The 10,869-nt window shown below is 38.8% G+C and overlaps 1 pseudogene across 1 annotated transcript; it reads right to left on the reverse strand.

Annotated features, from left to right (window-relative positions):
* Positions 1-891: 891 nt before the first annotated feature.
* LOC117259540 (uncharacterized) lies at positions 892-7,586 on the reverse strand (annotated as a pseudogene). Its single transcript, XR_013490949.1, has 12 exons — positions 6,384-7,586; positions 4,800-5,020; positions 4,523-4,595; positions 4,156-4,433; positions 3,686-3,769; positions 3,518-3,597; positions 3,080-3,157; positions 2,760-2,965; positions 2,389-2,644; positions 2,189-2,286; positions 1,791-1,938; positions 892-1,501 (listed from the first exon to the last, which is right to left on the reverse strand). The product of XR_013490949.1 is annotated as an uncharacterized LOC117259540 (transcript).
* Between the last annotated feature and the right edge of the window lie 3,283 nt (positions 7,587-10,869).

Here is a 10,869-nt window from a genome sequence, read left to right on the forward strand (position 1 = left end):
TGAATGACATGAATTTGCCTTACACATGTTGAAACTAATGCATATGTGGAAGACTGAACAATTTCAACTTTTCAACAGTACAAGTAACCTTGTAATATGAGGAACAGCATCACATTTCAAGGTTCTATATTACATGTACATTTGTCAGTGCGCTGTAAACAAAATGCAAATACAGAGTTCTTAAATGACCTTTTTTCAAATAAATTGTTAGCAGTGATCCCAAACTAAAAAAACAATGCAATGGGAGAATCAAGTGTAAAGAACCAAACCGTAATATTGAGCTGTTTTTATGGTTAGGGTTATGCTATCTGTATTTTTTTATTAAGACTCTCTCAGAACAATAAATAGCTCACTGAACAGATTTAACAAAAATGCCCAAAAAAATTCACAATACTGGCTGACTTTCAAGTAAACATCAGTGGTCACAAAACATGACCTCTACACACGACCGAAGTCTCTACCCATTCTGATTGCTACTGTCATTATATCTCTGAACTCTGTGTATGTTTTCATATGTTCGACAGGAATAGTTATTGTATTTGTGCAGGCACTTACAAGTGGGAAACAAATGTGGTGACCAGGCATTTTCTCATTACAGTGGTGTTCAAATCTTAGATTTATTTTAAAATCTGCCCTCTCTGATGGAAGAAAGGGCTTGTGCCTTTGTCCAGTTAACCACTGCATTGCTGTTGGGACAGACAGGCTTGCGTGTTTTTGTTGATTCCAGTGCCCTTCACTTAGCAGCTCCTCTTGGGTCAGAGGCTCACACATTTTCTGGTCTTCATTTCTGACCTGCATGATAAAACAAATCAGAGTATTGCATTACAATGGAGTAAAAATCCAACACTGCAAGAAGCCAACCCTATTTACTAATTTGCATGATTAATCCCGAAGGCCTATTTCAACTAACACTACTGCATTCATTTCTATTTGATATACACTGAAATAACTGAAAGATAAAAACAAAAAGGTAGGAATAGTCCTAGAATAATGTAATCCAAAAGAATACCAGGTATACAGTATGAAATCATTTGATTACATTTGTAGTGTACTATGTTGTCACCACAGGCATATGTTTCCATTCAACATTGGAGGGGACACATAAGCTTAAACAGTATTCCTGTATTCTGGGAATTTATTTTTTTTCTTAAGAAACATGTATTTTGATCTATTACTTATGTCTTTGGGCTGTGGAGGGCAAAGTCCAGAAAGGCTCTAGTGAAGTTCAAAACCTGGACCATTTTGCCATAAGCATTGCAACCCGCCACTACCCACAAAATTAATGTTTCTAAAAAGGAAATCTATTGATGGTCCTTTTTGGTGGAGTGCTAATATTCATCTCCCTAATCAAAGACTGTGGAATCATATTCTGCTCTACTCATTTTAGGTACCAGCTGTTTGCATGGCAAATTTGTATAGTACTTTAAAATGCTGCTTGCCTTGGACTTCCCTTCTCACTCAGCTCAGGCACTAGGATACTCATTATGTAATCAGCATCCGGCTGAGGGGGGGGGGGGGGGTAAAAGGGGGAAAAAAAGGAGGAGGGTTGACTACACATATAGGAACACATAGAAACTTTGAAAAAGACCACAGGTCCACATTACATATGACTTTGTATTCTTCAAAAACAAAAAAGTTTAAGCAAAGCAATAACAGAAATTCATAAAAAGATAATGGTATAAATCATAAAGAGATGCAGCTCTACTACTACATCCTGTAGGGTTTCTAAGCATATTATCAAGTCATAGCAGTAAAGCAAATCTGGATGATTTAATGCCCAGAATCCTTACTCTGTCATCGTCCTCTTTGGGGACAAACAGGTTTGAGCAGAGAGTTTGATGCTTCCCAATCACATCCAGAAGGTTGTAGATCTTCATCCCATTTCTAATTTGCTGAAGCATAGGAGTCAGACGCATTGTAGCATGCAGAACAATGGCTCTATTGAGAACAGGGAACAAAGTTTGTCTTGATTTGCAGAAGACCCATAAACAAAAAGGGAAATACATGCTTTTTTCCACACAACTAAATTAAGACTAAGACAAGGCTGTACAAATTTATATTTTAAGTTCAAATGCTGCATTTCTAAAAACAGTAATAATACTATTCTGTTATAGTGGCTACTGATGCTGGGTGCATCAAAATGAATTATACAAAAATAAAAATTGTACTCTGGAAAATAAGTACGGACCTTATGATACTGTCCTTTCGGTCCATCTTTAGCAAACCAGTGTAAGCACAACTCACGATTTCATCTGTCAACTGTGTCAGATCAGTTGCTGCCTCCACCTAAAATTACAACAAACTTATTAACACTATAGCAATGAAATACTGTACACTAAGAAAAGCCTTTAATAGTCTTGCACAGTTGTTCATAGCAGATGTACTCACCCTTTCTATGAGTAAAGCATATTCAAGATCATCCACATCATCTTTGGTCAGCTGCAGAGCATCAAAATCCCCTGTTGCAAGAAACTGGTAACTGTGACTTTTTACTTTTACTTGCATAAACTGCATAATGTAGGATAACTAGGAAACAATGCAAACCTGTAGAAACCATTTTCTAGGTCACACATAGAGTAGACAGGACTCTTTCCCTTCTTGCCACTGCCCTCAAACAATCGCCTCTCAATGCCATGCATCATTTCTAAATACAATAAATGATGACAGAAAACACAGTTCAGTAAATAAAAAAATATTGTACCTATGAACCTGATTTCAGTAGTGTTTGGTGCGAGAGATTGTCATAAAAGATACATTACCATTCAAAAATTATTTGCTTAATGCTCCAGTGTCGATTCCAGCTTCACCAATGAAAGTCACATTGAGTTTGTTGACAGGGGAGCCCTTATTCTGTCTCTGCCACTGAATTAGGCCTCTTTGGACGAGGTTGTCCCGGGTGATGCAGATCTTAAAATCTTTGCTTGCATCTACTTGGCTTGCAAGCCACTGGAGGACATCATCGTCACTATTAAAAAGCAGCAAAAAAAAAAGAGAGAAAAAAATCAATTACTTAACTTTGAATTTAATGACACCGTAGGAAAACAAATGACGATGAAAAAAGATGGGGGTAAAAAATCACCTAGACATATCGGCCATAGATACGCTTCCCTCGCGTAGCACACAGCTGTCTGTACTGTAGTTCAACATGCCCTGTAGACTGACAAGGATCAACAAAAACACATTAAAACATTCAATTTGTATGTAATATTCAGTAAAATATATTAATGTTTATGTTTCAGCACACCTGAAAAACAATGGTAAAAAGGCATTCTACTGATGTTATTTTGGACCTATGTGTCAACCTAGATGCCCATTGAGTGACCTTGCCATTACACTCTTGTATTATCACAGCATTTCTTGTGCATTATGAAGGCTAAAACAAAGATGCAAATTATATTTAAATTAATCCCAAATCCCTGATATAGTGCATAGTAGATATATTACAAGGAGACACAGCTTTAACAAAGACAATATGTTGGGGAAATAAAATGTATAATAACATGATAGAATGGCAAACCTTTCCCCACACAGGCTTGCATGCAGAACAATTTCATCTGATGGAAAGCAGCCACAACATATAGGGCATTCCTTTCTATCCTGTAGACAACAGATATTCAAATCAATTGCACAAGGTCTCTGTCTGCAATTTTACATATCTTTCAAGATCTCAGCTCAAAATCATTACCTGGCCACAATCTCTGGACTCTTTGTTAGGGTGCGCAAGTGGTGAGTTTGTGACAGAAAGAACCTGGACCTCATTCTGCCAGTCCTGTAAAGTAACAAACAGCTGTATCCATGAATACATAAGAGGAGAAATAATCAATGCTACGACATACATACAAACAATAAAAATTTCCGGACACTTTTTTGCAAACAGTGTATTATCTCAATTGTCTATAAAAAACATCTGAGGAACTCAGAGCACTTCATGATGTTCTGAATTATTACAGTACAGGGTTTAATTCTTGCTTCGTAAAGTCCAAATTTACATCGTTAGGAGTATAGTTTATATATAAGATATTGAGATATGTTTTATGTGTTATGAAATAGTGTTACCATAGACAAAACAATGTGATGGTATTTTACCATTAATTACGCTGTGATTCCCAAATATATGTACTGTTTTGCCATATCTTCTCTGTTATATGCATTTACCTCATCATCATCATCATCTGCTGCAGACTCCATACAACCCTCGATGTGCAATGCTAGGATATGCAGAGGCATGTTTTCTTTGCACACTTGGCATGCAGCCTTAGGCATTTTTTGAAATTCAGTGGCATCAGATGGCAGTGGAGTAAGATCAAGGTCCTGCTGCAGTGGAACAATGTACATGGTCGTCTTCCCAGCACCCGAAACACTGCGAATCAGTCTACCTGTATAACCGTCTACATCAGGAGGAATGGCAAGCAATTTTCTTCTACCGTGGCCACCTGCAAATACAGAAAGTGAGAGAAAGAGTTTTGAATGTTGGTGTTCCTGCACCATGCAAAAAGGAAAGGTGTTTGAAAATGGTATGCACCTGAAGCCTTGTAGAACAACCACCCTTCCACCGCCTCCATTTTGGGATATTCTTCAATGAGAATTTTATTTACCTGAGAAATCAATAACAGAAATGGGAAAAGGCGGTTAAAAAAGGACAGTATAATAAAACGAATAAAAGTATTTATAATACTTTAAATTGTTTTGTATAGTAATAGCATCACAATAACTACATTGACAAGTTTAATAGTGTGCATGCAGTTGGACTGTAATGCCAAAATTATGATAAACTTAAATTTAAAGAGTGGTTGCAATACCATTGCATGGCTCATATCATCCGTCAAAGTGAGGGACCTCTTCCCCAACCCTGCTTGACTCAACTCCAGCTCTTCAGCTGCAGAAGGCGTGCTGGTACAGCCCTTATTCACCAAATATACATACACACTGAATGGCTTACAGCCATTGCTTCCCTGGAGTGGTTTGTAAGGGTGAAAAGCAGTTTTTGCCTTTCCTTTTGGTAAAGAAGCCAGGAAATGACCTGCACGTGGGAGGTTAACAGAAGTGTATAAATCAACATTATCAAATATACACTGCCTGGCCAAAAAAAAAGTCGCCTCCTGGATTTAACTAAGCAAATAGGTACGAGCCTCCTATTGGATAATTACTGCATGGGCGATTATCTTTCAGCTGGCAACAAGTTATTTAACCCCAACTGGTGCAATGAGTTGCTTCTCATTTCCTAAACAACCATGTCGAAAGACACATCCTGTGGTCGTGGAAAAGATGTTAGTCTGTTTGAGAAGGGTCAAATCACTGGCATGCATCAAGCAGAGAAAACATCTAACGAGATTGCAGAAACTACTAAAATTGGGTTAGGAACTGTCCAACGCATTATTAAAAACTGGAAGGATAGCGGGGACCCATCGTCTTCGAGGAAGAAATGTGGCCGGAAAAAAATCCTCAATGATCGTGATCGGCGATCACTTAAACGTTTGGTGAGATCAAATCGAAGAAAAACAACAGTAGAACTCAGGGCTATGTTTAATAGTGAAAGTAAGAGCATTTCCACATGCACAATGCGAAGGGAACTCAAGGGATTGGGACTGAACAGCTGTGTAGCCTTAAGAAAACCACTAATCAGTGAGGCTAACCGGAAAAAAAGGCTTCAGTTTGCTAGGGAGCATAAAGATTGGACTCTGGAGCAATGGAAGAAGGTCATGTGGTCTGATGAGTCCAGATTTACCCTGTTCCAGAGTGATGGGCGCATCAGGGTAAGAAGAGAGGCAGATGAAGTGATGCACCCATCATGCCTAGTGCCTACTGTACAAGCCTGTGGGGGCAGTGTTATGATCTGGGGTTGCTGCAGTTGGTCAGGTCTAGGTTCAGCAACAGTATGTGCTCAAAGAATGAGGTCAGCTGACTACCTGAATATACTGAATGACCAGGTTATTCCATCAATGGATTTTTTCTTCCCTGATGGCACGGGCATATTCCAAGATGACAATGCCAGGATTCATCGGGCTCAAATTGTGAAAGACTGGTTCAGGCGGCATGAGACATCATTTTCACACATGGATTGGCCACCACAGAGTCCAGACCTTAACCCCATTGAGAATCTTTGGGATGTGCTGGAGAAGGCTTTGCGCAGCGGTCAGACTCTACCATCATCAATGCAAGATCTTGGTGAAAAATTAATGCAACACTGGATGGAAATAAATCTTGTGACATTGCAGAAGCTTATCGAAACAATGCCACAGCGAATGCGTGCCGTAATCAAAGCTAAAGGCGGTCCAACGAAATATTAGAGTGTATGACCTTTTTTTTGGTGGTGACTTTTTTTTTGGTCAGGCAGTGTAATTTTCCATCAAAGTCCAACATATGATCACAAATAAATTAAACACCTGGCCATCTCCTCCTGCACTGTTTGTTTTGTTGTTTGTGCTTGTCGATTCTGTTGCTCATGTGACTGCACTGGATTCTGCTGTGCTGGGGTGTGATGCTGTTGAATATTTTGCGTTAGCACGTTTATGAGGCCTTGTGCAGCAGCAATAACACTGGCCTCTAACTCCTAAAGAAAAAGAAAAGAGACATCACAGGGCTGGAGAATTAACGCTAACTAGCATTAACCACAGATTAGCTAGCCAACACCTATTAACTTAGCATTTCTTTCAGTGGACCGCTGCCAAACCAGCACAACAGCCGTTCAAAGTTAACGTTAACTCGGCCAGGGTCTTTGTGAAAAACACGACGGCAAAACATCACAGGGCTTGAGACTTAACATTAGCTACCATTTACCCAGGGTCCACATTTAACTTTCTGGCTCATCTGCTAGTGGCAGGTAAACTGAGAAAAGCAGAGCTGGTAGTCACAGCTCAGTAAGTTAGCTGCTCAGACTCTCGTTGACCGCGCTGGAAACCGAGTCCGCTGGAACATTTTTATCGTCACCAGAAGCAAATTCGCAGCCCTTGTAAGAGTTATTGTGTACTACCTGCGTTGAAGCTGAGCTAGCGGCTCAAAGATGAGAGGCTGTATGGTGTGTGTGCGTGTGCTGGGGATGTCAGTAACTAAATTACACAGCCGAAGCCCTGCTGTTTATCATGTCAATGTTAACGTTCCAGGCTATGTTACTGTTAGCCGCTGTTGTGATGTATTATTACTTAGCAGCAACAAGTATTTACCGCCAGGCCGGTGACACATGACGTTAATTTATTTTTCTGCCAAAACCGACTTTTAGCCGTGTTCGGCGCTTGGCGGGTGTTTATTTTTGATCCTGCATTAACCACAGGTAAAGTTAGCCAACACGGCTAACGTTAATGTTAGAAACTGACATGTTCCAGCGGACCTCTACAAAAACAGCATGACGGCCATTAAAAGTTAACCAAACAGGCCAGGTTGCATGTGAATAAACATATAAATAGCAGAGAAAAAAACAGACTTACTTGCGGTTTGGAAGTTCCGTGTGAACAGGACATTTTAGTAAAGCCACCATGCCAGAGGCTTCCGAGCGGATGGCGGGTTCGGAAAAGAGACGTACGTCGTCAGTATGCTGATATGCAAATTATATGCAAACCACGCTCTACTTGCCTCTCCCCCCAGACCCCTCCCTCTCCACGCCAAAACAGTGACAGAAAGTTGAAACTGAAAATCAGTGACACTGAAAAAAAACTGACATTGTAAAAAAATCTGTCACTGAAAAAAAAAGTGGCATGAAGAAAAAATCTGAATATTGTCATTGAAAAATACAAAAAAATCCCAATAAAATAAAATAATAAGATTTTCAGGTTTTAATTATTTTAATTAGTTTCTTTTTTCAGTGCCAATACTTGTTTCAATGCCAATACAACTGTTTTCAATACAAATGTTTCAATGCCAATGTTTCCTTTTTCAGTACTGGCTTTGTTTTCAATGCCAATTTTTTTTTTGGATGCCAAATTTTAAAGTCACCGTTCTGGCTCCATACATGCGTACAAAAACACACAGACAAACTGAAGTATATCGCTATTAATTATGCTTACAATGCTACTCACCTCGTGATAGCTTGGTCACAGCTGCTTTTTCATGTTTTTGTAAAGCAAAATATAGACTTCAAAAAAACAAAACAAAGAAAAACGGCCTAGATGGCATTTCTACATATTACATCCACTTTTGAGAAGATTAACTTAATTACTCCTTCAAAATCACCCCATAAGCCAATATACCAAAAAATAAAAATAAAAAAAAAATCAATATTTTAACAAGAAACACATTAATGGCGACGTCACATAGTCAGGAATAAAGATTTATTTACAGTTTGTACAGTAAGGGGACAGTAATAATAATAATAATAATATATAGGCTATTTTAATATGATATATTTTAATGCTAAAGCAGTAATCAGTTCTGATATAAATGGTCCAAGAGGCCATATATATATATATATATATATATATATATATATATATATATATATATTCTTCCCTCCAAAACTGGCATATTAAATTGTAGGGTTGGGAATCTCTCTGTGATAGACGATTCGATACGTATCTAGATACACGGGTTACAATACGATTCAAAAACAATATATTTTTTAATACAGAACAATTCGATACAATTCGATACAGTGTAGGAACGACACGATTCGATACGATTCTATGGTTAACATTTGTTGATGTAGACATTAATCATACATTATAAAATAAAGAAGCCAATTCTATAAACGTGACATTCTTACAGTATTTTCAAATTTGTAAAAGACCACATCCCCAAGCATTGTTGCTGTATGGCACTGGCAAAAATAAAATAAAAAGTCAAACAACAACAAAATCACGTCAAATGTATTTATTTTTAGACATGGACCAAAAAAAGTCTTGCTGAATGAACATCATTTTGTTGGATGGGATCAATATAAAAATGAGAAGAAGTTTTAAACTTTAAGTGAAGTGAACTTTAAGTAAAATTTAAGTGTTTTAAACCTACTTGTTGTGTTGTTTTTATGGTATTGTCTGTGTTTTTGTATGTATCTTATATGGACTTGAGTCTGGAATAAAGTTTATTATAACGCTGTACAATATAAACATAAAGCAGAATAAAATAATAACATGCAATGTAGAGGCAGAATCTGACATCTGTTATTAGTTGATATCATGGACTGTGATGACTAGCAGCTTATCACTGACAGCATGTCAGACTATTTCTGTGTTTGCTACACTCTGTGTTTGTCATTTATAAAAAGATAAATGTCTTTTCTATAATACATCAATGATATTTCAATGGAATAAATTACTTATTGACTTATTCATACTTCAAAAACAGCATGAATAAGTGATTAACATAAGGGGGGATCAAAATAAAATAAATAAATAAAATAAAAATCAACCAGCCACCCTCCTCCCCTGACAAGTAAAGAACAGTCCCTAAAGAGCGGTGAGGTTTGTGGAAATGTGAACTGCTCGTTTCTCCTCTGACACGTCACATACCTGTGTGCTGCCAGGGCTTGGCTGGTATTTCTGGGCAGTCATGACACCGACGAAGACTTCTTGGACCTGGAGCCGGGCTTGTCGGTCGCCGGTAAGCCGTTATCATGTGCTGCCGTATTTGACAGGGGCAGCACTACCACCCCACAGGAGGCTCTCGTGCCCGGCTGGACCAGCAGGGCTGTGGGAGTATTTCTGTCTGTGTCTGTGACCCCGCGTTCAACCCACAACCGGCAGGATTCGCCTTTAGTTTCTGCTGCGGCTTGGCTGCTCCCTGGTTTATCCAACCAGCATTAGCTTCTGTTCCTCATCTCCACCGGTCAAGCTGGCGCTGATGTTTACATCCATTATCGTTGTCAGTAATGCCTGCTACGGAGCATGCCGCCGGCTCTCGCGTTGTTTTCGAGATGCAAACTGTTAAAGTCAGTCAACCGATTGCTAGTCTCGCGATACCCAATCCATGACTCTACACTCGATTCATGGCTGTTGGCAAAAATTCAACGGAGCTTCGCCTCTTGGTATCCATGCTCTTTGCTACTGTGCAGACTCTGGCTCCAAGTGATGTCACTAGTGTAAGATGGCAGCCGTTTTGAGAATACTTTAGCTTCATTTTTGTACAGTGAAAAGAAGTGTTGTCTAACTTTATCTTTATATACAGTCACTGCTACAGCCTCACAGAGCAGCATGGCTGTAGACTCGTGAACAGAAGGGTTACACTCTTCTAAGTGACCAACAAAACAGCTATGTTGCACCTTTATTGGAAGTTATCCTGCCATACAAAAAACACAATAAGCATGACAGCACACCGGAATAACTTTAGTTTAGCCACAACAGCTATTTCTAATGATGTTTAATATTAAATAAAAAATAAAATAACTCCACTCGACAAATACATTTTCAATTTAAATGACATGCCTTTTCTCTTCAGTCTGCAGATCCTCTCTTATCACAGACTTTGCCCAACTGTGCTTATGCTATTCAGTTTAAAGTAATTCCAAATTACCTTTTTGTGAAATAGGCTGTTAAGCTTCAACTTTACAAGCAGAATTGCCCAGACCAGCTCATTGTTCTCGTCTGTAAACAAACTCTGTCCTCCACACAACGCACTGAAATGAGCCACATATTGACCATCATGCAATTTAAGTCATGCAGAATTTTCTCTGAACTGATCACTGTGAAATTAACTGCGATAACCACTGCTAATACTACATTCTGTGACAGTCTTTCTGTCCATGCACTTCATTATTTCCCCTTCTCACTGCTTTGAATGTGTGCTTATGGTACTGGAAGGGATTTCATGGGGAAATAAGCCTGAGAACTCCCAAATTAGGCCAAACACAAGCACAAAGCTCACCACTGGGAATACAGTTTAAAGTGCTGACAGTTTTGTTCTTTCTGAAATGAAACTCATCACAGCTGTTTCAATGAGAGAAAT

This window comes from Epinephelus lanceolatus, chromosome 4, assembly GCF_041903045.1.
Source record: "Epinephelus lanceolatus isolate andai-2023 chromosome 4, ASM4190304v1, whole genome shotgun sequence".
Taxonomy (NCBI): Eukaryota; Metazoa; Chordata; class Actinopteri; order Perciformes; family Serranidae; genus Epinephelus; species Epinephelus lanceolatus.